The 24,626-nt window shown below is 40.6% G+C and overlaps 1 protein-coding gene across 3 annotated transcripts in view; it reads left to right on the top strand.

Moving 5' to 3' along the window:
- BTBD7 (BTB domain containing 7) overlaps positions 1-24,626 on the top strand; it is a 114,489-nt gene that overhangs the window by 4,923 nt on the left and 84,940 nt on the right. The window lies entirely within an intron of this gene.

Below are 24,626 nucleotides of genomic sequence, written 5' to 3'. Positions count from 1 at the left end.
CCCTTCCAACCCTATGATTTCTATGATCTTTCTTTCTAAGAATCCCATGCACTGCTACAGGCTGGGGACTGACTGGCTAAGCGGCAGTTCTACAGAAAGGAACCTAGGGATTACAGTGGACAAGAAGCTGGATATGAGTCAACGGTGTGCCCTTTTGGAGGAGGGATAGCTCAATGATTTGAGCATTGGCCTGCTAAACCCAGGGTTGTGAGTTCAATCCTTGTGGGGGCCATTTAGGGATCTGGGGCAAAAATTGGGGATTGGTCCTGCTTTGAGCAGGGGGTTGGACTAGATGACCTCCTGAGGTCACTTCCAACCCTGATATTCTATGATAATCTACCAAAAAGTATAGTAATGGTGGTTTTGAGTGCTAATGACTGCTGGGAACTGGACTGAGATCACCACAACACGCTTCACAGATAAACCAGTACACAATCTCTTTACTTTTTATTTTAATCTTTTGAAAAAAGAAAGGAAAGCAAAATAGCAAAGCAGGCTTAAGGAAAACTTATTTTGTAACTTGTATCTGAAATATTAGCTGCAGCTTCTAATTTTTAGTGCAGTGGTGCTTTTTACCCATTTTTTCTCCTAGCTAGACTTACACCAGGAAGTCAAATAATGTCAGCAGCTCATCTGGGACCAGGATCCAGGATCCTCTGTGCTTACAGTTCTTTGTTCTCATGACTAGAGCACAAAGCTCTCTTGCAGCATTAAAACATTGAGTTAAATCGGAAACTGTTTAAGTTGTTCATTGAATAGTACAGAAGTCCACACCAAACACTGAAGGACTCTTTATATTTTAAAAGCGTGTAATTCAATAACTAAGTAAAACTGAATGGTTTACAGATTTTTTGGGGGAAGGAGGGTTTAGCCTCTGTCCTTTTCTTACATTTAAATCATTCCTGTAATAGCCATACTGGATCAGACCAGTGGCCTATGTAGTTAGTATCCTTTCTCCAGCAGTGGCCAGTACCAGCTGCTACAGAGAGAGAGAGACCTGCAGTAGGTAATTGTGGGATAACCTGCCTTCAGGGAAATTTTATTTCAAATCCCTCAAAGTTAGAGATTAGTTTATGCTCTGAAGCTTGAGGGTTCAAATAACTTCCAGAGCTTTTTAAAAATATATATTTACTATTATAACTGAATAATCTTCTCTATATAAATGTCTGATCCTCTTTTGAATCCTTTTAGCTCTTTGGCTTCTATCTTGGGGCACTGAGTGCAACAGTCTAATTGTGTATTGTATGAAAAATTTTACTGTTAGAATTTGCCACCTCTCAATTTCAATGAATGTCCCCTTTTTCTTGTACTGAGATGAACAGAAGCTCCTGATGTACTTTTACCATTTGTAGTTTTTGTAAACTCACATCATATTTCCTGTTGTTTGTGTCTTTAAAGTCAACAGAGTACATCTTTTCAGTCTCTCCTCATGTGAGAATTTTTCCATGCCCCTGATCATTCCCGTTGTTCACCTTTGATCTCCCTCTTTCTACTATATCCTATTTGAGATAGCATTATTTCAGTATGCTAATTTGCAGCTGTTACTCTTAAGTATGGTAAAAGGAGTACATTTGTCTCCCAACTTCTTAACACCAAAGACTCAAGACGATCATCCCAAGGGAAATATATTTGTCATCGTTAAACTTTTAACTAGTTAATGAGTATAGAAAATCTTTCCCTAGCTTTTCAGCTTTGGTTTTTTCAAGAGCTAATAATTCTGCTACTTTCAGAACTAATTGACAGATCTGTGTTAAACTTCTACTGTTAGTATGGATGCCTCAGTATCAACATGTAGAGGCTTGCTATTAAATGTCACTTTGTCAGAGTTACGTACTTTGAGACGTGTCCCTCAATTAGTGGATCTGAAAATTTAGTGCCAACCAATGTCCTCTTATGATCTGGAGTCAGATATTGAGATTAGATGCAACTATGGCTCGCTTGTATGTAACTGATAGTCCAGTGGTAAGATTTTAATCAGGATTTTGCTTAAATACTTTGTACAAACCTGTCTAACATTAATCCTGTGGAGTGTCTTTTGTGTACTGACATAAATAATATTTGTCAGTTACCTTAGGAGTGTGCCTAAGAAGCAGGATCTCTTTATACAATGTGATACGAGAGGGGAGTTACCTGTCTTTGCTTTGATAACTCTGCAAAGAAGCAAAATTAAAAAGCTTAAAAGTAAAGTTATTGCCATGAGTTAGTCATTCTGATAAATTGAGGAAAAATACTTCTAAAAAGCTAGGAAAAATAAGGAGGTGCGTTTTAGGAAACAGTATAAAATCTTAAATCAAACTCTCCTCATTGCCTTCATGGCTCAACACAACTTCATCCTGGCCTACATCTTGGATCTCATTGTGTCTTCCTTCACTCCACTAATGGTGCCACCTTCAGTGCTTTTGTTGTTTCCTTCTCCCTCTCCCGCCTCAGTCCCTTATACTTTGGAAACACTTGCCAGGCCAACACCCGTCTCACTCATATTCCTTGGAAAGACTTCCACAACGTATACGTGTGAACATGCAGTCAAATGCCATCTGTCTCAGTGTTACTTAATAGAAAAGACTGGTGGTGGAGGAAATTTGAGATAGTGTTAACTTTAGCTTATTTTTCTTCCAAGTGGGTTTTATCCTCTGTGTATCATGGTCCAGTCCTGCAAACGCTTATTCATGTGAAGCCTTGTCTACACACAAACTTGCACCCCTTTAACTAAGGTTATCTTTAAATGTTTTTAAATTTATGGAGACACTCTTGGTTTAAAAGTAGCTTTTATCAATTTAGTTAAGCTAGTTGGTTTAGCCAGCTAGTTAGTTCTTTGGGGGCAAGGACTGTTCTTATCTGTGTCTGGTAATATGTCGTAGTCTCTTCTTTCTGAAAAGAATACCTATATTAACCTAAGCAGCTTGTGATGTTTGCATTCCTTCCAAGGTATCTTAAATTTTTTAAGGAATATGTTCACGTATTATATACTGATCTCTTGTGAAGTATTTTTCTGAATGACTGGATTGCTTATCTCGGGGGTTCTCAAACTGGGGGTCGGGACCCCTCAGGGTGTCACAACGTTCTTAAATGGGGGGCGGGGGGTCGCGAGCTGTCAGCCTGTATTCCAAACCCTGCTTTGCCTCCAGCATTTAAAATGGTATTAAATATATTTTAAAGTGTTTTTAATTTATAAGGGGGGTTGCACTCAGAGGCTTGCTATGTGAAGCAGGTCACCAATACAAAAATTTGAGAACCACTGGCTTATCTTGTGTTAAGATGTGAAATGAGAATGTTGCTTCCCACAGCAACTGCAACACTAATTTTTTTTTTTTTACAGACTATAACAAGATACTATAATGCCTTTGCGTGATAGGGAGGTGGTTCAAGTTTATCTTTTAAAGTAATCCTAATGAAAGGAAAGGTGGTTTGGTTTTTTTACTCTTTTCCTCCTGCTCCCAACATATAACTCACCTTTTTCTTTTTATTCCCCACCTTCCCCCCCTAAAGTCGACCATTCAAAACAACACAATGCTATAAGATAACAGCAGGGGTAATCAATTAATTTTTGACAAGGTCCAAATTTCTTTGTCAAAATGTAGTCAAGGTCCAGACTCCAGAGAAAATAATACAAAAATAACAATAAGTAAGTAAAGATATTTGCAGTCTGTTCATAAGTGTCTGGCGGTCCAGATTTGTCCTGCAGTTCAGCTATCGATTACTCCTGGATTACATGGTTTGTTGGGGCCTGTGAAACCCTGTTCTTTCTCCATTTGACTTCTCTGGTCATCCCCTCTCCTTTAGCTCACTCTTCATGAAGGCTCTTGTCTTAAACCAAACATGGAAATTCATTTAAGGTTGACATTTTGTCTTGCCCCATTATAGGCATCTGTGCTGCAGATGTCTGATATGTGGGTGATGAACTGATACAGATATAAAGTCCTATTGTACATGGAAATAGCTGAGGTAATTAGCTTTATTTCTCAATTTCTTTTGGCTGTGTGCTTTCTTCAGAAGCATTATTATAATTTACTGGTAAAGAAAAAAACAGTTAAATTAATCAGACCTGCTACTTGCCGTGCAGATTCCTCCATTACAGTCTGATGTACCACTAGGAAGTTTTGAGGTGCATTATACTATTACGTTCTTTAAACGTTCTGCATAGATGGAAACATTAATACTAAATATTGACAAAATGCATATTTTGGAGCCATGAAGACATGGATCATTTGGTATAGTAATAGAAGTGACATTTTTAACTATAAAGCAAAGCAGTGCACTTTGCAATATTTTTGTTTCGAAACTGTAAATGTAGTGTAATTGACACCGAATATGATGTACTAGGTGAAAGCTCAGTATTTTCTAACAGGTATCACATACAGTGTGTAGAAGAACATGAGAAATATTGTGTTATGACCCGACTTTCAGACATACCAAGCACCCGTGTTCTCACTGAATTCTGTTATAGTTGGTGCTATGGGGTTTGATTTTTCCAGAAATGTGCATATGCTGGTAATTCAGCCATCTATTATGTCTGAATTGAAAGAGAATTGAATGCTTACCATGTTCTTTTTGTTGTTTCTGAACTATCAGATTTGGATCATAAAGTAGCTCCCATCTCTGACTCAACCATTAAAATCACTTTAGTTTTTATTCATTTATTAAACACCTCCAGAAAAAAGATTTATAATGGAAATACTGAAAGACTTTTTATTATAGCAGGGTTATCATTGACTGCTACAATATTAATTTCTAATTACAAATATGTAGACAACAGTCTTGGGAAAGTGTTTTTGGAGGCATTTCTGTGCTTAATCTAGGCTTTTATTTGACTGAGTAAATGACTCTGTAACCTAGGCAGTACTGGTGATAAAATTCTTCTCTAACCATTGAGTCCAGAAAATATCAGTAGTCAGTTACCAGTCAGAGATTTACAAAAGATCAGTATTTGCTTTTGTAATTTTGTAATTTTGGATTAACTATCATTTTAAGGAGAGTACACTCAGAGATTGAGGTATATTTTTTGTCAAAATATTTTTATCCTCATTACTGAGAACATCTCAAGTAATTCTGACACATTGAACAGTTTTGCAGTTTATTGTTATGATACTTGCTGGGGTACTCAGGGTTGTGTAACCCCTTACCACACCTGCCCTTAGGGTGAAGCAGCCTTGTCTGTGCCTGCTGTGGAACAGCTCCCAGAACCCACCAGCCTCTGGTGACACAAGCACTGCCTTCCAGGTCCTTGCAGGCTTTGCTCTCTGTGTGTAGATATACTCCCTTTGATGATCTGTACTTTATTCCCTAATAACCAGAAACTTCTATGCTTAAACTCTGTACCGTTTTCTTTTTACTTCAACATTATCTTAATAAAATTATGAAATATGATAGGCACATACCAACCCCCAAGTCCACAGAGTGTTCTCTGCAATGTCTAGCCAGGTGGGCCAGAGTTACCAGGTCTGCTGTTCCCACAGGAACAGTACGTAACAGCTTGTGAGATTCAACTGAGGAGCAGCACTTTGCTTAACACCACAGCACTGAGATGTTCTGTTTTCACTATAAATATGTTACAGTAGATTCCACTTATTAGTAACCCCTTGGTTGCCATCAAAAAATTTCTATTATTCAGCAGTTTCTAATAAGCAGAAGGCAGGTTTGTGAGACTGCAGCTGGGGAAGCAAGCACTGGGAGGTGCCTTCCCTGGCTGCAGCCCTGCAACCTACCTGTGGGAAGGGCAGAAGTTAGGGAGGATGGTGGGGCTGCAGCCCAGATTCTGGTGCTTTCTGGGAGGTGTGGGGCCCACGGAGTTGCATGCCTGTTCCTCTCTATGTGCTCTCCAGGCATCAGGGCTCAGAACTTCCTTCTCTGCATACAGTCCCCCAGCGGGGCACAACCTGGAGGGCACAGGGAGAGGTACTGTGCAGCTCCAGCATCTGGGCTGCAGCCGCTCTCCCTGTTACTGCTCTGCCCACAGCCCTTTACTACTTGTGTGGTCCCTGTGTGCAGGCGGGTTTGCCAGATTGCAACCCCAGAAGGAAGGGCTGAGGTAGGCTGAGACTGCAGGCAAGTTTGCGGGGCTGCAGCCAGAGAAGACATACCCCAGCACTTTCTTCCCTGGCTGCAGCCTTGTAAACCTGCCTCCAGGTGGTGTCTTCCTTCCAAAAATGTTTCTAATTAGTGGTGTGCCATTGCTAGTATCTGAATGCCATTAAGACTGATGTTAATGGGATTCCCAGCAATATGTTGCCAGTAATCGGAAGCTGCTAATATCAGGATTGATATTAAGCCGAATCTACTGTACTATCAAATACTAGAGATTCAGGAGATGGCGAGTAAGGATATTGGGAACAAATGGTTATGTATAAAGCAAAATCATAAAATGCTTTCTAGAGACTAAACTTAATAGGCTAACCTCCTGTCTAAAGAAGTTTGTCACCCAAAGTCCTCTACAGCGTTTTCAACCAAGATTGGCTGAGACCCTGCTTTCATGAATGCAAATACGTAGTCCATTTATTTCCTAGGTGCAGGATGCCCAGGTGTTGTCTTTGCTTTCTGGAAATACCCCCGTCCCCCGAGTTCATTGTCTTTACTCCTAGACAGGCTAACCACTTTCCCCTCCCTCAGGTTATTTTTTTTCCTGTGTTCATTTCTTGTTGACTTCATAAACATTTGACTTTGTTTGTAAATGGGAAACTATTGTAAGCTTAAAATGGTTAATTTACATCCTGACAGATCCAATTCTTAATCCCTGCCTGGAAAAAAATGAGGAGTCCTTGTGGCATCTTAGAGACTAACAAATTTATTTGCGCATAAGCTTTCGTGGGCTGAAACCCACTTAATTAGATGCATGGAATGAAAAATACAGTAAGCAGTAATATATATAACAGCACATGAAAAGATGGGAGTTCCTTACCAAGTGGGGTCAGTGCTAATAAGGCCAATTCAATCAAGGTGGACGTGCCCATTCCCAACAGTTGACAAGAAGATGTGAGTATCAATAGAGGGAAATTACTTTTTGTCGTGACCCAGCCACTCCCAGTCTTTATTCAGGCCTAATTTGGTGGTGTCCAGTTTGCAAATTAATTCCAGTTCTGCAGTTTCTCATTGAAGTCTGTTTTTGAAGTTTTTTGTTGAAGAATTGCCACTTTTAAGGCTTTTATTGAGTGTCCAGGGAGACTGAACTGCTCTCCTACTGGTTTTTGAATGTTACAATTCTTGATGTCTGATTTGTGTCCATTTATTCTTTTGCATAGAAACTGTCCAGTTTGGTCAATGTACATGGCAGAGGGGCATTGCTGGCACATGATGGCATATATAACATCGGTAGATGTGCAGGTGAATGAGCCCCTGGTGGTGTGGCTCATGTGGTAATGTCCTGTGATGGTGACCCTTGAATAGATATCCGAACAGAGTTGGCAACGGGGTTTGTTGCAGGGGTTGGTTCCTGGGTTAGTATTTTTTGTAGTGTGGTGTGTAGTTGCTGAGAGTATTTGCTTCACATTGGGGGGCTGTCTGTAAGTGCGGACTGGCGTATCTCCCAAGGTCTGTGAGCGTGAGGGATTGTCTTTCGCGATAGGTTGTAGATCCTTGATGATGCGCTGGAGAGGTTTTAGTTGGCGGCTGTACATGATGGCTAGTGATGTTCCTTGTTGAGCCTGTCCTGTAGTAGGTGACTTCTGAGTATCCTTCTGGCTCTGTCAGTCTGTTTCTTCACTTTTCCAGGTGGGTATTGTAGTTTTAAGAATGCTTGATAGAGATCCTATAGGTGTGTCTCTGTCTGAGGGATTGGAGCAAATGTGGTTGTATCTTAGAGCTTGGCTGTAGACAGTAGATCGTGTGATGTGGTCTGGATGAAAGCTGGAGACATGTAGGTTTTTGGTATAGGGTGGTGTTTATGTGACCATCGCTTATTTGCAATGTAGTGTCCAGGAAGTGGATCTCTTGTGTGGACTGGTCCGGGCTGAGGTTGATGGTGGGATGGAAATTGTTGAAATCCTGGTGGAATTCCTCAAGGGCCTCCTTCTCATGGGTCCAGATGATGAAGATGTCATCAATATACTGCAAGAAGAGCGGGATACTAGGGGATGAGAGCTGAGGAAGCGTTGTTCTAAGTCAGCCATAAATATGTTGGCATTCTGTGGGTACCCATATTAGTCCCGCTGACTTGAAAGTATAAATTGTGACTTTGTCCTCACCCACAAAGTTCAGCCACCAGATTTGCCGTGACGTTATCGGGGATACTGTTCTGGTGGCTTGTAGTCCATCTTTGTGTGGATTGTTGGTGTAGAGAACTTCTACATCCATAGTGGCGAGGATGGTGTTTTCTGGAAGATCATCCATGGATTGTAGTTTCCTCAGGAAGTCGGTGGTGTCTCAAAGATAGCTGGGAGTGCTAGTAGCGTAGGGCCTGAGGAGAGAGTCCACATAGCCAGGCAGTCCTGCTGTCAGGGTGCCAATGCCTGAGATGATGAGGCGTCCAGAACTCCCAGGTTTATGGATCTTGGGTAGCAGATAGAATACCCCTGGTCGAGGTTCTAGGGGTGTGTCTGTGTAGATTTGTTCCTGTGCGGCTTCAGGGAGTTTCTTGAGCAGATGGTACAGTTTCTTTTGGTAACCCTCAGTGGGATCATATGGTAATGGCCTGTAGAATGTGTCAGAGAGTTGCCTAGCAGCCTCTTGTTCATATTCTGACCTATTCATGATGACAACAGTACCTCCTGTGTCAGCCTTTTTGATTATCAGTCTAAAGCATGTCACCTTTTGGTGTCCTGCTTTTGTTTTACATGTTTAAGAACATAAATTTTCTGGTACAGATACATAACTCTTTTAGTAGTACATGTACATACTGTTTCATAATATCAGTGACCAGTGTGACACTGACTTTCATTTGAGGCCTCACATAATGTTGTGTGGTGAACTGGAATGTACACAGCAGATGCATGAGATTTCTGTAACCCCCTTCACCCTCTTGCAGTTGGCCTTAAGAGGGTCTTCAGTCACAATTATTTTGATGAGAATGTCAGTTGTAATTAATAGGCTGCGCCTTTCCTAGGTTTTCTAGGGATCTGTTATTTTTACGCAGTTGCCCTATTTTTCACCTATAGCTTTTTGTATTTTTGTGGAGAAATATTTTTGAAAATATGACCGTATTCATACTGATGAGGTACAGCTATATTAAAACTGAGGTAGATTAGGTCCTGAGGATCCTTACCAGTAGAAAATGTTCTCAGTAAGCCCCTATCCCTGTAGGTTCAAATTTCCTTTCTTTTTGAACAGAGAGCTGGAACTTATTTCTTTTGACATTTGTTAGCATCTTTGAGTTTGTACGAGCTGTAATGTGATGCAAGGATCACTTTTGCCTCTTTCTAACATACTCATCACACCACACGTTCCCCGGGTTTAGCATAGTTGCTATACTCACCAGCACCTCCACTGCTGGTATTAGTGAAGTGAAAATCTATGCTTGTCACCTGTATGACAACGAATTTGGGTAACGTAAACTCTAACTTCAGTCCCCTATTTCTCTTGGTCTACCAGCTTTTGGTACACTGGCTTTCATACTTTTTAGGGCTTGAAGGGACCACTCTGATCATCTAGTCCAGTGGTTTTCAAACTCAGTACTGGGTCGTGAAATGTAAGGCACTGGGTCGCAGTGGCTCTGGTCAGCACCACTGACGGGGCAGTTAAAAGTCCCGTCAGCGGTGCTGCCTGGCTAAGGCAGGCTAGTCCCTACCTGTTCTGACATTGCACTGTGCCCTGGAAGCAGCCAGCAGCAGGTCCAGCTCCTAGGTGGGGGCGGCCCCAAGGATCCGTGCACTGACCCCCTCCTGAGCACTGGCTCCACACTCCCATTAGCTGGGAATCGGCCAATGGGAGCTGGAGAGGGGGATGCTTGTGGGCGGGAGCTGCTTGCTTGCCTCTGCCTAGGAGCCAGATCTACTGCTGGCCATTTCCAGGGTGCAGTGGTGTCCATGGTCCCAGGACAAGCAGGAAGCCTGCCTTAGCATCCCTGCTGCACCGCTGACTGGGAGCCACCCGAGGTAAGCCTGCACCCCTGCCCCAGCCCTGAGCCCTACCCAAACCGAGAGCACCCTCCTGTGCCCCAAATCCCTCATTCCGCAACCCCACCCCAGAGCCTGCACCCAGAACCCTGACTCCGTCCCACACCCCAACCCTCTGCCCCAGCTTCATTGGGTCACGGGCATCAACAATTTTCTTCAACTGGGTTGGCAGAAAAAAAGTTTGAAAACCACTGATCTAGTCTGATCACTTGCATAATACAGGCCATAGAACCTCACCCAGTAAGTTCTCTCTGAGCTATAACATTTCTTTTAGAAGAATATCCCATCTTGGTTTAAAGACTTCCAGAGATGGAGAATTTATCCATATGTCCCTAGGTCATTTGTTCCAGTGATTAAGTACCTTCAGTGTCAAAACTATGTGCCTGATTTCTAGTCTGAATTTGTCTAGCTTCAGCTTCCAGTGCCTTTTTCCGGTAGATTAAAGAACTCTTCCCCATGTAGGTTCTTGTAGGTACTTATGATTGTCACCTTTCAACCTTCTTTTGTATAAGTTAAATTGAGTTTAAGTCTTTCACTATAAGGCAACATTATCCATATTGCAGATATTCTTGTAGCTGTTTTCAGAACCCTTTCCATTTTTTCAGCATCCTTTTTGAAACGTGAACACCAGAACGAGACACCCTAGTCCACTAATGGTCTCATTAATGCTATATACATAATGCTGTATAATAATTCCACCTTCTTTCTCCTAACTAGATGCTTATACATACAAGGATCACGTTCACCCTCTACACTGGGAGCTCATGTTCAGTTGATTATCCACAATGACCACTACGTCTTTTTCAGTGTCATTGCTTTTTAGGATACAGTCCCCCATTTTGCAAGTGTGACCTACGTACTTTTTTCCTAGGTGTGTATGACTTAGCATTTAGCTTCATTAAAACTGATGTTCAAATGAGCCCACCTTACCAAGTGATCCAGGTCAGTTTTTGTAACTGATCCCATTGTTTATCACGCCACAGTTTGTCTGAAAATTTTACCGGTAATTCTTTCTTCATTAATAAAGTTTGAGTAGCCTGGAGCCAAAAACTGATCCCCATGAGACTCACCTCTGCTGGGTGATGATTCCTCTACTAAGGATTACTTCTTGAAATCTCATCAGCCAGTTTTGAATCCACTTAATATGGTCTACATTGGGTTTTTAATATGGTGCTAATGTTTTAATTGGAATGTCATGTGGGACTAAGTCAAATGACTTATGGAAGAATATTATGTCAACACAGTTATCTTTATCAACCAAACTTGCAGTCTCATAATCAAAAAACAAGATCTGTCATCCTGTTTACCCTTTTTAAATACTGGCACATCATTAGCACTTTTTTTTTTCTTGTTCTCTTGTCCCTTGTATTACAAGATTGAAAACAGACATCAATTATTCAGAGACCTCCTGGGTCAATTCTTTTAATGCTCCTGCATGAAAGTTATCTGGTCCTCCAGGTTTTAAAAAACTTTAATAGCTGCTGTTTAACATTCTCCATGCTTACTGATGGAATAAAAAAAATCATTATCACTGTATGGCTGAATATATCTTGCTGCTTTCCAAATGCAGAACAGAAATATTTAATGATTACTTCTTTTCTGCATCATGACGGGACAGTTTCTCTCTGTCTCTCTCGTCATTACAGCCAGTATTTTGAGTGGTACTACTTTAGGAGTTGCCTCAACAGAATGCTCTAAGATCGGTATTATCTTCGCCCAGACAATTCTTCAAAAGAGGTCAGAAGTTGGTTTTCCTTGTGGGATTTACCACATGACTTCACCTCAAAACAATCAAAGATTGAGATGATTTAAACCAAAGAAATTGTGTGCTAGTGTAGCTAGTCTTTGTGTAGCAAGAGTATAGCGAGGTAGGTATGTCTTGGATTAGTTGTAGTAAAGGAAGATGTTTCTAAAGAGCCCATTCTCCTTTTATCATTTCTGACTGTCCTCTGCTCAGCCTGTCAGATGCAAACTCCTCTCTGGTGTCAGAGGTCGAGAGCTGCCTTTTTCATGCTCCCTCAGTCCCAGCCATTGGGTATCAAAACTGGTTGCAGTGTGTAAAGATGTGACACAACTGACTAATGTGTAAAGCATCTCAACAATGTAATGTGATCTGGTGTACCACTGGGAGGGAAAGTGTTGGCTATTATCTTGTGTATTTTCAAATGTTCACCTCTGGAAATATTTTTTCAAAAACCAACACTTAAATGTCTCTTTGATCTTGACCTCACTTTCCTCAGCCAAAAGGTCAAAGTGACTGGGTCCTGGCTTGCATATTTCATGTCCCTAGCTAGAGTTGGTAGACTGCATCAATCTCTGTGTGTCTAAAGTTTACATTTTTTTTTTACAGTTTCCTCTTACTAGTATTTCTTAATATTGTGTTTATTAACATCCACTCCTTTATAACAGAAATCTTGTAAAACTTGTTTTACAACTTAGAGAAATTTAGTATACACACACACATACAATTTATAAATTGGCCTAAGGAAGTCTCTAAAGCTGCTTTTAGTCACTTTCTTCAACTTTATATTGATCAAACACTGTGAGTGATGCTTTTCTACTCTTCCTCTTCCATCTTGTCAGTTGGTCTTTCATTATCTCATGTTTAGGTCCAGGCCTCTGCATCTCTTACATTTAGATGCATAACCTGTTCATTAGTTGTCCTATCAAAACTCTAAGCAATATTAAGCTTTTCCCTCCTATTTCCCTTATTTTAATATCAAGTTTAACTTTGACTATTTTTATAGGGGCTTCTCCTTCTGTAGTAAACAGAGTTCTCAAACTATCAGGTTTTGTGGCAGGCATTTACCTCTTCCAGCAAACTCCAAAAAGTTCATTAGATTTCTAAGTAGTCATCTTCCTTTTTTTTTCTTCCTGCTAATAAAACTCACTTGATGGATTAATTTTTCTAGTACCAGAATTTCCCACACCTTAGTATTCTACTTTATATTAAATCTAAAATATGGGTAGAGTAACAAATTTTCTATAATTCATTTTAGGATGTGGATGCAGAAGGCAATTTTATGCAAGTTCTGCTTTCTAAATTAATCATACTAGTTACCTTGGTTCTGCATAGTAGTATTTGTAGAGCAAGTCATGAAGCAGGAGATCTGAATTCAGATCCTTGGCCCAGTCTCATTACCCAAAGACAACAGCGCAGTACCATGTCCAGCTTGATAAATGAAATTAAATACAATCTCTTTTTTTAAAAAAAAAAAAAAAAGGACTTAAGGGTTGATTTTGCATTTTTAATCTCCAGTGGCAACAAATGTCCCAGGACGTATGTTTAAGGGGAGCAATTGCGGGGGGTTGGGGGGAGAGGAATGCGTGGGGAGCCAAATTTATGTCAGGGTATGTCTTCACTGTAGGCTTAACCTAGGCTCTTATATGGGATTTAGACCAACCACCCATCATCCACACACACAACCCCTAAGCCCAGGTTTATATGTGCTTTGAACCCAGGTTTGCTTGCCCAGTGAGGGGTATAGGTTAGAACCACAGGTTTTGTTGTAAGTTGGGTTCAAATGTACTTACACTGCAGAGGGGAAGCAGCTGAAGCCTGGGTTATGAAGCTTGGGTTTTGATAGTCCTTCAGTGCCAGTCCACAATGCCATAGCCCAATCCTCTAAGTCTGTATTTTCTGTCCCTTCTACCTACTAACTTTCCATTCATCTCCGATCTACTAGAAGCAGCCTGCTGGCTTATATATACCCGGTCAGTGTTTAAGTCCTCATGGCTTGCTCCATTTCTGCACTGATCAGCTCAGGTGAATAATGTGAGAAGATGCCATCCCAGTGTGCTGCTAGCTGGCTAGAGGATCACGTCAGGGTTCTGGTTGCCCTCTGGTGTAGGTACAGCAAATAATATAGTTTTGAGATGCACACGAAACTGTCCTTTTCAAGAGGCTGCCAGAGGAGGCGGATCAAGTAGCCAACTATCCAGTGTCGGGAGTGAATTAAAAATGTCAAGCTTGCCTATCCCAAAGGACACCAATAACAAGTCAGGCAACTCAGTGTCTCCTTGCCCCTAACATAAGGAGTTTGAATCAAGTGATGGCCATAGCCCCAAGTACTGAGTCCACCATCATGCATGCTAGGCTTTTGACCCAGAATGGCTTGGGTTTTTTTGTGTGTGTGTGTGTGTGTGTGTGTGTGTGTGTGTGTGTGTTGTTTTTAGATCAGGGACAGCAGGGGGTGCAGAAGAGCTGGAACAGACCAGGTGGTCTGATGGTCTTGGGGACATCCTGGATCTATATTCTGACAATTATTTGGGGATGAGCCTGGGGAATGGACTGCACAGGAAGCAGCAGCAGAGATGGAGCTACAGCTGAATAACTGGCTGCTTCCATTTTCATTATTTGGGGGGAAATTGCAACTTAAGTGGGAATATTTCCCAGGTTATGACTAAGGCTATGATTCTGTCATGGAGATCACAGATTCCATGGGGGTTTTTTTGGGACCTCCATGACTACTTCTGGGGCAGGGCTGGAGCAGCTGGTAGCCCTGGGGCTGCTGGAGCAGAGGCCACTGGAACAGCTGACTGATGACCAGCCCTGGGATCACCAGAACAGCGGCTGGAGTTGGGTCAGCTACCTTGGGGCGGGAGCAGCAGCAGTCAGTCCCAGCTGCAGGAGCAGCGGCGGGGCTAGAGCTATGGGGTGGCCTTAGCTTCAGTTCACCCTTTCTCCATCCCCCTTTCCATCCCTACATTTGTGATTTAAGATGGATTCCAAGCTCTGTGTGGGGGGAATGGATATTAAACATGCAACTAATGATTCAGTCGAGCTATGTTTGAACTAATTACTGGAGGATGGGGGGAGAATCAAAGATGGGATTATAGGCTTAGCAAGCATAAATGCATATTTCCACATAGACTCCTTGCCTTATAACTTTCTACACACTGGTGTACTATTACACAGTTATACCAATAAGAGTATTAACTCCAGACAGTCTGTATTTTAAGTCCCAATGGTTGTACTAAGTGGAAAAAGTCCTTGGTGATTGTGGTACTTGGTCTCCTGATGCTGTGCAGGCCTGTGGGAGGGGAAGGAGGATGTGGTGTTCTCAAGTTTCTGTCTCTTGGGTAAACATTCTCTTACTGCTTTCCTGAATTTTTTTCTCCACTCCTGCCTGGCTGGTGATTTATATATAATATAATTTTTTTTTATGTCAGTGACCCGAGATGGTTGGTGAGATTCCTGGGCAGGGCACTCTTCCAGTGGCTGCCCTGTAGTTTACCATCTCTGTCTGTCTGTTGATTTACAGTCAGCACATGAGGGGATATCTACTTTGCACAACACAATAGCAAATAAACATATATCTACACATAAGCGTTCATGTACACACACTGCAGTAGTATGCTTCTTGAGGCATGTTACCATGTGATGCAAGGATGTGGGCAATGCGGGCACATAAGAATCCCTAATTTATTTTGCTTACCTGAACCCAGCCTCAGTGATGACTGGTGCAATCTCTGACTGCCTATATTGGACTTGTAAACCGGCAGTGTCTTGAGTCCATTCCTGATGGAAGCCCTCACCCTTATTCTCACAGATGTTGGTGTCCTTGTGCCAGATACCAAGAGGCATAGGCCGAATGGATACTGCTAGCAGAAAAATTGCAGACTCAGGCCTTGAGAGGCACATGTGCTCCTGAAGTGGAGCACCCATAGGGACATGCATCTTGAAGAAGTGCAGTTCCTGCTCAAAGTGAATGACTTCTTATGGTCGACCAAGACCTTCATGACGATTTGAGTAATGTCCATGCTGGTTGACATATGCTGCTTGTGCCGGGCAAACAATTGGTAGAGGTATGTCATCAGTGGCTCCAGTGCAGTTTGGAAACCTCATTCTCTCAAAGCCAGTTGTTTCAGGCACACTAACTGTGTCCGCTACCCATGGGTAAAACACAGCAGTACCTGCCCCACAAAGCTCCATCACTGCAGCACTGAGTGAGCTTGCAAGCACCAAAGTGGTTAGGCATGGACCTGTGCAGTGTAGGGTAGCAAACTTCCAGATGGCAGTATCAACCCACTTCTGGATTGGTATGGCTGCCCTTATTAGCATGATCTGGCACTGAAAGGTCAGGGCAAGATCCTTACATAACTCCATGAAGATGTGCTTTCTCATGGGGAAGTTCTGGAGGCATTGCTGATCTTCCCACATCTGCATGTTGATGTAGTCACACTACAGGTTGCTGTACACTAGAAGTGCCAGTCCACATACGATAGATGGTATGCGTCAGCTGTCTCTGCTCTGCCATATCAACATCTAGCTTGCATGATCTTTTAATGAATAACTGTGGTTGCCTTAGGAGGTCGCAAACAGCTGTTGAAATGCCTTCCACCATATCCCATACCTGTAACTGCATCTTGCTGAAACAACAGTGCTGCCAAAAGTAGGAAACAGTTCATGCACCTGATGTGGGAACCATGCCTTGGCCTGGATGGAAAGGAAAGAAGTAAGGAGTGTGCTGAGCCAGAAGTGTTTTATGCTACTATGGTGGCAGGCTGTGAACACTTCCACACAGAGGCTTGGGAAGGACAGACAAGTTCTCCCACAATATATTGCAAAATTAAATCAGAGTGGCTCAAGTTAGTCAGGCACTAAGAATCCTGGGATATGCCTACAGAAATCCTAGCAGTTAACTTGGACTACTGCAGGACCAATGTGGCTGCAGCTATGTGGGTATGAGTCAAGTGTAGCTCTGAAGTCTTGCAGATGGGTTTGGCTAACAAGAACGTCTGAGGATCAGCGGGGGGGGGGGGGGGGGGGAGGAATAAACAAGGGGAAATAGTTTTACTTAGTATAATGACTCAACCACTCCCAGTCTCTATTCAAGCCTAAGTTAATTGTATCCAATTTGCAAATTAATTCCAATTCAGCAGTCTCTCGTTGGAGTCTGTTTTCAAAGTTTTTTTGTTGAAGGATAGTCACTTTGAGATCAGAAATCGAGTGACCAGAGAGATTGAAGTGTTCTCCGACTGGTTTATGAATGTTATAATTCTTGACATCTGATTTGTGTCCATTTATTGTTTTACGTAGAGACTGTCCAGTTTGGCCAATGTACATGGCAGAGGGGCATTGCTGGCACATGATGGCATATATCCCATTGGTAGATGTGCAGGTGAACGAGCCTCTGATAGTGTGGCTGATGTGATTAAACCCTATGATGGTGTCCCCTGAATAGATATGTGAACACAGTTGGCAACGGGCTTTGTTGCAAGGATAGGTTCCTAGGTTAGTGGTTCTGTTGTGTGGGGTGTGGTTGCTAGTGAGTATTTGCTTCAGTTTGGGGGGCTGTCTGTAAGCAAGGACTGGCCTGTCTCCCAAGATCTGTGAGAGTGATGGGTCGTCCTTCAGGATAGGTTGTAGATCCTTGATGATGCGTTGGAGAGGTTTTAGTTGGGGGTTAAAGGTGACGGCTAGTGGCGTTCTGTTATTTTCTTTGTTGGGCCTGTCCCCCGTGTCGTGTGTGTCGTCCGTTCCCCCCCCCCCCCCCCCCCCCAGTTCCTCAGACATTCTTGTTAACGCCTGGAAATGGCCCACCTTGATAATCACTTCAAAAGGTTTTCTCTCCCCCCACCCCACTCTCCTGCTGGTAATAGCTCATCTTAAGTGATCACTCTCCTTACAATGTGTATTTTTTCATGGTCTATGTGTATATAAAATCTCCTCTCTGTACTTTCCACTTTATGCATCCGATGAAGTGAGCTGTAGCTCACAAAAGCTTATGATCAAATAAATCGGTTAGTCTCTAAGGTGCCACAAGTACTCGTTTTCTTTTATCAGAGAGAAAATCCTAAATATATGGAGGCTAAAAGAAAGGAAAGCAGCCTTCTTTTTGTACTTTGGCAGCAAGTTGTGGAACTCTGGATGCTCGGACAAGCATGTTAATATAGATCATCTAGTTTGTTATAAGAGCTATGACAATAGCTTTTATTGGGCAAACCTGCTACAATCTATAAAACTATATGTTGAGGCAGGAAAGATGGTCTTATGTTTCACATTTGGGAATCAGTAGGTCTGAGTTCTATTCCTGGCTCTGCTGATTACTTCCTCTACTTTTCAAACTTTTGTACTGGTGACCCCTTTCACCCAGCAAGCCTCTGAGTATGACCCCCTCTTATAAATTAAAAACACTTTTTATATTTAACACTATTATAAATGCTGGAGGCGAAGCGGGGTTTGTGGTGGAGGCTGATAGCTTGTGCCCCCCCCCCCCATGTAATAACCTCCTGACCCTCTGCGGGCTCCCGACCCCCCAGTTTTAGAACCCCATCTCTATTACTTTAGGAAAATTAGAGAGACAGAATGGGTGAGGTATAAAATACACCTTGTTTCTCTAATATCCTGAGACCAACACGGCCACAACACTACTGCATACTCACTTTAGGAAGTTATAACTAACTCCCTCTGTGATCAGTCTGTAAAATGGGAATAATACTTTCCTATTTTATGAGGTATTGTGAGATATTTAGATATTAGTGTTAAGCCCCATAAAAATGGCTATAAATAAAAGCAAATCTATTTTGGTGGCCCAGAACATAAGAATTCTGAATAGCCTTTGTTTTTGTGCTTTTTTGCATGCCAATTCCAAGACAACTGTTACAGTTCACTTCTGTTTTATGTGATATTGTTAATTTAAGCTCTGAGAACAAACCAAAAGTGGACATCTACGCTTAAGGGTTCTTTCAAATTCGAATTGTGAAAGGCTTTAAGAAGTATTAATCTTCACATATTTTTAAGAATGGATTTCCTCAGTGCATAAGAGAGTTGCTGCTTTTTGGAAGTGAAGATGCCATATATTTATATTTTTTAAAATTATTTAGGCTTGGCTAATCAACTTACTGATGCTTACTAAATGGTTAGCACTGTAAACATGCTGTACAAGAACCCCAACCTCTTCTCTAATAGGTTTTTTACCACTAAAAGATTAGTTTTTGAGTCTTAAGGTATTTTTTTCTTGACACTTTGACTATATATGCTGTGCTGATAGTAGCAGCTTTTGCCTTGTGCAATGTTTCTAGTTGGACTGCATATTTGAAAACTAATTATAGCAGTTGTCAAACAAAATGGCTGAAGCTAATTATGTGCTGTGGAAAATATAAACCGAATTCTCAGATATTTGACTCAACTAGAATGAAGACTTATCGTATAGGTTTTTTTTCAAGGGGGGTGGGAGGGGAACGCTGTCCAAGCAATTTCCTAGTTTGGTTTAAGCTTTAACTGATTCTTCCTGGAAAAGTCATACAGTAAAAAAGATTTATGGTTCTATAGCACACAGAGAGATGCATTAAAACCAGCAGTATATTTTATAAATATACAGGAAATTTAAAAGCACATAAAATGTTTTCAACTTTGTTTTTGACAGCCTGAAATATTCCATGACAATTATATTGTCCATCTTTACTTTGCTAATGACCCTGCGGCATATTAATTATATCAAAAAGAGGATTTATTTATTTTATTTTGTGTACTTAAAAAAACAGAAAAAGAATACTTCCTTTTGATTTGCCCAGAATGTTTTTTTTTTTTTTTTTTTAAATTTCAGATTTCTCAAAAATATGCCACGGTAGCATATTATGTCAGAAGACATTGCAAATGCCGGAGATCAGTTTAAATTAGGGGGATTTTCCTCACTTTTTGTATTCTTTGTAAAGGTGTGCAGTTAGACTTGGTACTGTTCAGTGATATTTGCATGGGTGGTTTTTGGGGGTGGGGGGCTGGGTATATTTAATGCTGTTGCATAGCACAGATGTAAAGACATTTTGTCTTTGAGTCAGATAAAATTAAGCAACTTTCCGAAAATGGAAAGTCATTGCAGAAGACATGCAGTCGTGTGTAATTTGAACAGAAGTCCTAGAAGGTAAAAATGGTGGCTTGTTGTTGAATTTGCTAGACCAAAAAATGTTTCATGTTCATCAGCTTCTTGAATGAGATATGAATTATTAAAGTCTTGCATGTAAATCTGATCAATGCAAGTAGGTTGATTTTAAGCTTAGAGCACACGTGTAATGCGTTGGAAGGACGTATGTGGTGATAAGATTGAGATTCAATTTGTCAGTATATTAAAACATGGTTGCTTGAGAGTAGCTTGGTACAGTATATAGGGACTTAGTACTGCTATTGTATTAGTCTGCTGTATAGCACAACATTTTTTTGTTGGTTTTGTTCTTCTGTCTGGCCATTTATATAAATGTTGCTCTTTTGGGGTGTGGGGAGTGGAATCCTTGGATTTAGCATTTCCTGTTGATGAAATTTTTTTGATTGCTGCTAGGACAGGATGTGTGCACAGAGTATCACTTTGAGCTGCACTGATCTGGTCTTGGCCTTGGGTGTCAAATTCCAACTTTGCCTATTGTGAATGGCCTTGAAAAGTTGACTGCTTTTGTAAATATACCCTCTTCTATTTTCTTTCTCTCGTGTAATGCACCCCCAAGGCTACACATGTGTCATTGTGGAAGAAGAAAGCTTGGTTGTGGTTCTCATTATGGCACCAGAGAGCTTTGCTGATGTTTCCTTCTTGCTTAAGCCTTGTTGTGAAGGTCTTAGAATGAAGGACCAGGGTTACTGTGGTTTTTGTTTTTGTTTTTTTTTTGTTTTGTTTTCTCCAATTTGTAAAAAACCCACTTTTTTACAGGGAAAAGGGTTTTTTTATCCTAACTTCATAAAGGAGCACATTGTCCGAAGCTTGTAATTCTTCAAGAAAGCCACAAGAATAGTCTTTCCTAGTACAACTGACGAATTAGGCCTACTCTTTGTACTTGCTCCTTAGTAACCTCTGATACGCTTTTATACCTAGTATGAAGTTTTGACCAAGCTAATTTGAATGTGCCGGTTTCTTAAAAATGGTCAGAAATGTAAATTTAACTGTCCTTTCTACTGTGATTTTTGCTCACTGTTTTGATGCAAAGAACTGTGAAACAGCCTCCTTTGCAAGCACGGATTTGGAGCTATAGATTTGGACTATCAGGTTTTTAATGCTAAATGAGAAGGATAAAGTCAAGATTACTTTCCATCAGCTATGTTTCTTCCTCTTTTGGCCTAAACTTATGACCTTCATATTTGTGGTCAGGCTAGGTAATTGAAAGGTTCTGTAGTTTCTCTAGGTTTTTTTACTATTGTGTTCAAATGCTTTAACTACATCAAGCCGGATTTCTTTGAGATTAACAGTAGTGTCAGCCTGTAGTTGACTGGGCCTTTCCAAAATCTCCTTCAGTTGGTTTTGTTGCACAGTCTGTAAAGTTCTTTTTTTGTAAATATTTGACATACTTATGGTTGGACCTTGCCTTTCAGATGTTACCTCATTCACATTGTCACTAATATCCTCGGACCAACACGTCTACAACTACACTGTGTACAGTTGTTTTTATGGTATAATCACAGCACTGTGCTATTTCTTGGTTGTCTAAGATTCCATTTTCATGTTTTAACTTTAAGTTTGTTACTTGATATTAAGTCCAAGGAATGGTTGGGTGACCAAACACTGTAGTATCCCTAGCCTGGATAAAAGCAATAAGAAACAAATGTGTAATTTATGCAATTGGTATTCCTAACTCTGAACATGAGTTCTTAATGTGGCCAAAAGGCTAATGTGATCCTTGGAGCTATAAACAGCACTATTGAGTAGGAATAGGGGGAGGCTATATTACCTCTGTATTTGGCACTGATGCAATCACTACTGGAATAGAATGTCTAATTTTAGTGACCACAATTCAAGAAGGATATTCTTCAATTAGAGAGGGTTTGTGAAGAGCCACAAAAATTATTAAAGTTTGGAAAACATGCCTTATCATGATAGACTCAAGGAGCTCAATCTGTTTATTTTAACAGAAGCTCAGACTATATGATCACAATGGTCTCATCTGGCCTTATAATCTGTGAACTCTTTTTTGCTCTCTGTGTAAAGTGTGTTCATTTAAATCAGTGGTTCCGAAACTTTAACAACCTGTGAACCTCTTTCACTAAAATGTCAAGTTTTGTGAACCGCCTCCTAAAAATGAATATTTCCAGGGATTTTCTCCTTTACCTGAGTATAAATGACAAGAGCAGTGATCTTGGAAATATAAAATTTGTTTTTATGACATGCTTATTACACACTATTATTAATTCTTTATCATTACAGTATTTTGTTTACATTATGAAAACAGCAACACTCTTCCAAGACCTCACTTTCATAGCTTGTATCACTTTGAATAAGCCAGTTATAAGACAAGGCTCGTATGGTTCATCAAGGAGTGTCAGATGTAAAACAGCATGAAGGTATTTAAGAAGCCAACTAAAAGAGTTCCTCCTACACAATCATTCGGGTCTTGAGCAGTCCAGGCAAACAATGCACGTTGCAACAAAGTTTAAATGTGTTCTTCGTAATAATTTTAAAAACAATACTAGCTGCCTATTTAATTTTAAAAACAGCAAAAAATATCCACCTCCCTTTCCATTTCTTATAAGGAGTCTTGAAGTTTAAATCTCCTCAGTGTGATAGATATGCTTGCTTTGATCTGCTTAGCTGTTGGAAGTCCAGGGGCTCCATGCTGCTGGCCCCGGACTGCCTGGGGTCCCTAGGGACAGCTGTCCACCATTAGGGAGTTTTTTCCCAAGAACCCCCTGTAACATTTTGCAAACCCCCAGGGGTTCATGAACCCCAGTTTGGGAACCACTGATTTAAATTGTAGACATAAAAAGCACATCATGTTCGTGTAAGTAACTTACTAGCCTGTTCAGTTTTAAGAGTAGGACATTTCATAATTCTCTGCCAATAACTCCAATTCCAGAAGAAATATATAGAAAAAAAACAAGCTTTCAAAATATGAGGGGGAGGAAAATATCAATCAATTAAAATTTACAGAAGTATTCCATTACACTTACAATTCATATATGTAGTTAATGACCCGTACTGACATGAACATTCGATAACTTTAACTTTAACTTTGATCTATAAGATATAATTAAATATATGTATATCATTTAAATATATTCTAATTACACTTTCCTTCATACATCTATATCTTGGGCTAAAGAATTCTTTCAATATAAACATTACAAATATGCATCCCTTTCCACATATATCTCTGTGCTATTTGCATGGTGGCTGGTGAAACTCCTATGGTTTCCATAGAAATGGCCATGCAACACCAGAAAGCAACTTCAAGAAGAACAAAGAGACTGCTAAAAAGGAGATAAAACAGCAGACTTTCAAGCATGAGGTTTTGGTAAGGTTGTGCAAAGCATATTTTACTGAATGTTTCACTAAATTCCTCCCATGCTGAAATCCCACGTATATAAATGGAATTTTTTTTATTGTGGAGTGACCGTTTTGACACAGCCTACATCGTCTTGGGTGACTTTTTCACATTAGATATTCTAGATTTGTTGAAAGGATTCACTTTGATTATTAATAGTAGTTAGAATATATAGCATCTAATATTTTTGTAATCCGTCTCTGGCTGAAATTCGCTTATTCATCTAATGTAATTTGGGAAGTTTTAGCAACTAATTTTTACTGAATGTATGCAACACTTGAGCAGCTTTAAATATTTGTGAATTCTATTATCGTGTAGACTTATGGGCCACTTGCACATCTTGCTCATCCAGATATTTCGTTGACTTCAGTGGGGACTTTGGGTGCCCAAGAAACTTATACCAAGAGATTTCAGTCAATTGCAGTTTAAGGACTGGTTACTGTGAGGTGCTTAGTGCCTTCTGCAAGTGTCCTGAGCGTCCTCAGCTTCCATTGACTCACTGTGTCTTGAGTGTACTCTGCACTTTTGAGGATCAATCCCCAAGTACAACTAACACACAAGGAAAATAGGGCTGAGGGAATAGAAATTAAATGACTGTTTATAATTGTCAGTAGCTGTGACAGCTTTACAGTCACTTCATGATATTTAAGAACAGAAACAAGAGAACCTTGTAACCTTCGCTCTTTAGTTATGTATCCTGCAAGACACTAAAGTTGTTGAATAGAGAGCTCAAGAAAACAAGAGTATCTTCTTTATAGAAACTAAATCTATTTATAATTAAACCAAATTTTGGAGTTGGCAGAAAAAAAAATCATTCTGTCATCTTCTGTTTGACAGGTTTTTCTGAGCCCCTGTGCTGTTTGAGACAGTTTTTTTCCTGTTGCTTAAGTACAGAGATTGAAAAACTTACTTACTAGCCCAAGTCCAAAGCCTTCTAACTAGAAAGAATATCCTCCACCTCCCCTTCCCCACCACAAAAGTCACTACCCTCAAAGTCATGTCTTCTATGATTTAAAGGAATAAAATGTGTACTGTTTGCCAGTGTTAGAATTAAATACAGTTATCTAACTTTGTACATTTAAATGCAACTTGTTAATGTTGGTTGAACAACAGAACAAAAGTTAATTATGGGGGGGGAGAGGGTTTGTACTACTTGAACCTTTATACTGGTATAGTTAAAATGGTACAAGTTTTGTATGAAGATTAAACCCTTAGACTGTAAGCTCTCTAGGGCAGGGGACTGTTTTTTTTCTTTCTATACAGTGTCTAGCACAATGGGTCCCTAAACCTTATTGGGGTTCATGGGCTATTATAATAAGGAATTTTGTAGACATATTTCAACTT

This window comes from Lepidochelys olivacea (genome assembly GCF_965140295.1).
Source record: "Lepidochelys olivacea isolate rLepOli2 genome assembly, chromosome: 6".
In the NCBI taxonomy this organism is placed as follows: domain Eukaryota; kingdom Metazoa; phylum Chordata; order Testudines; family Cheloniidae; genus Lepidochelys; species Lepidochelys olivacea.
This window is presented reverse-complemented; position numbering and strand designations above follow the sequence as displayed.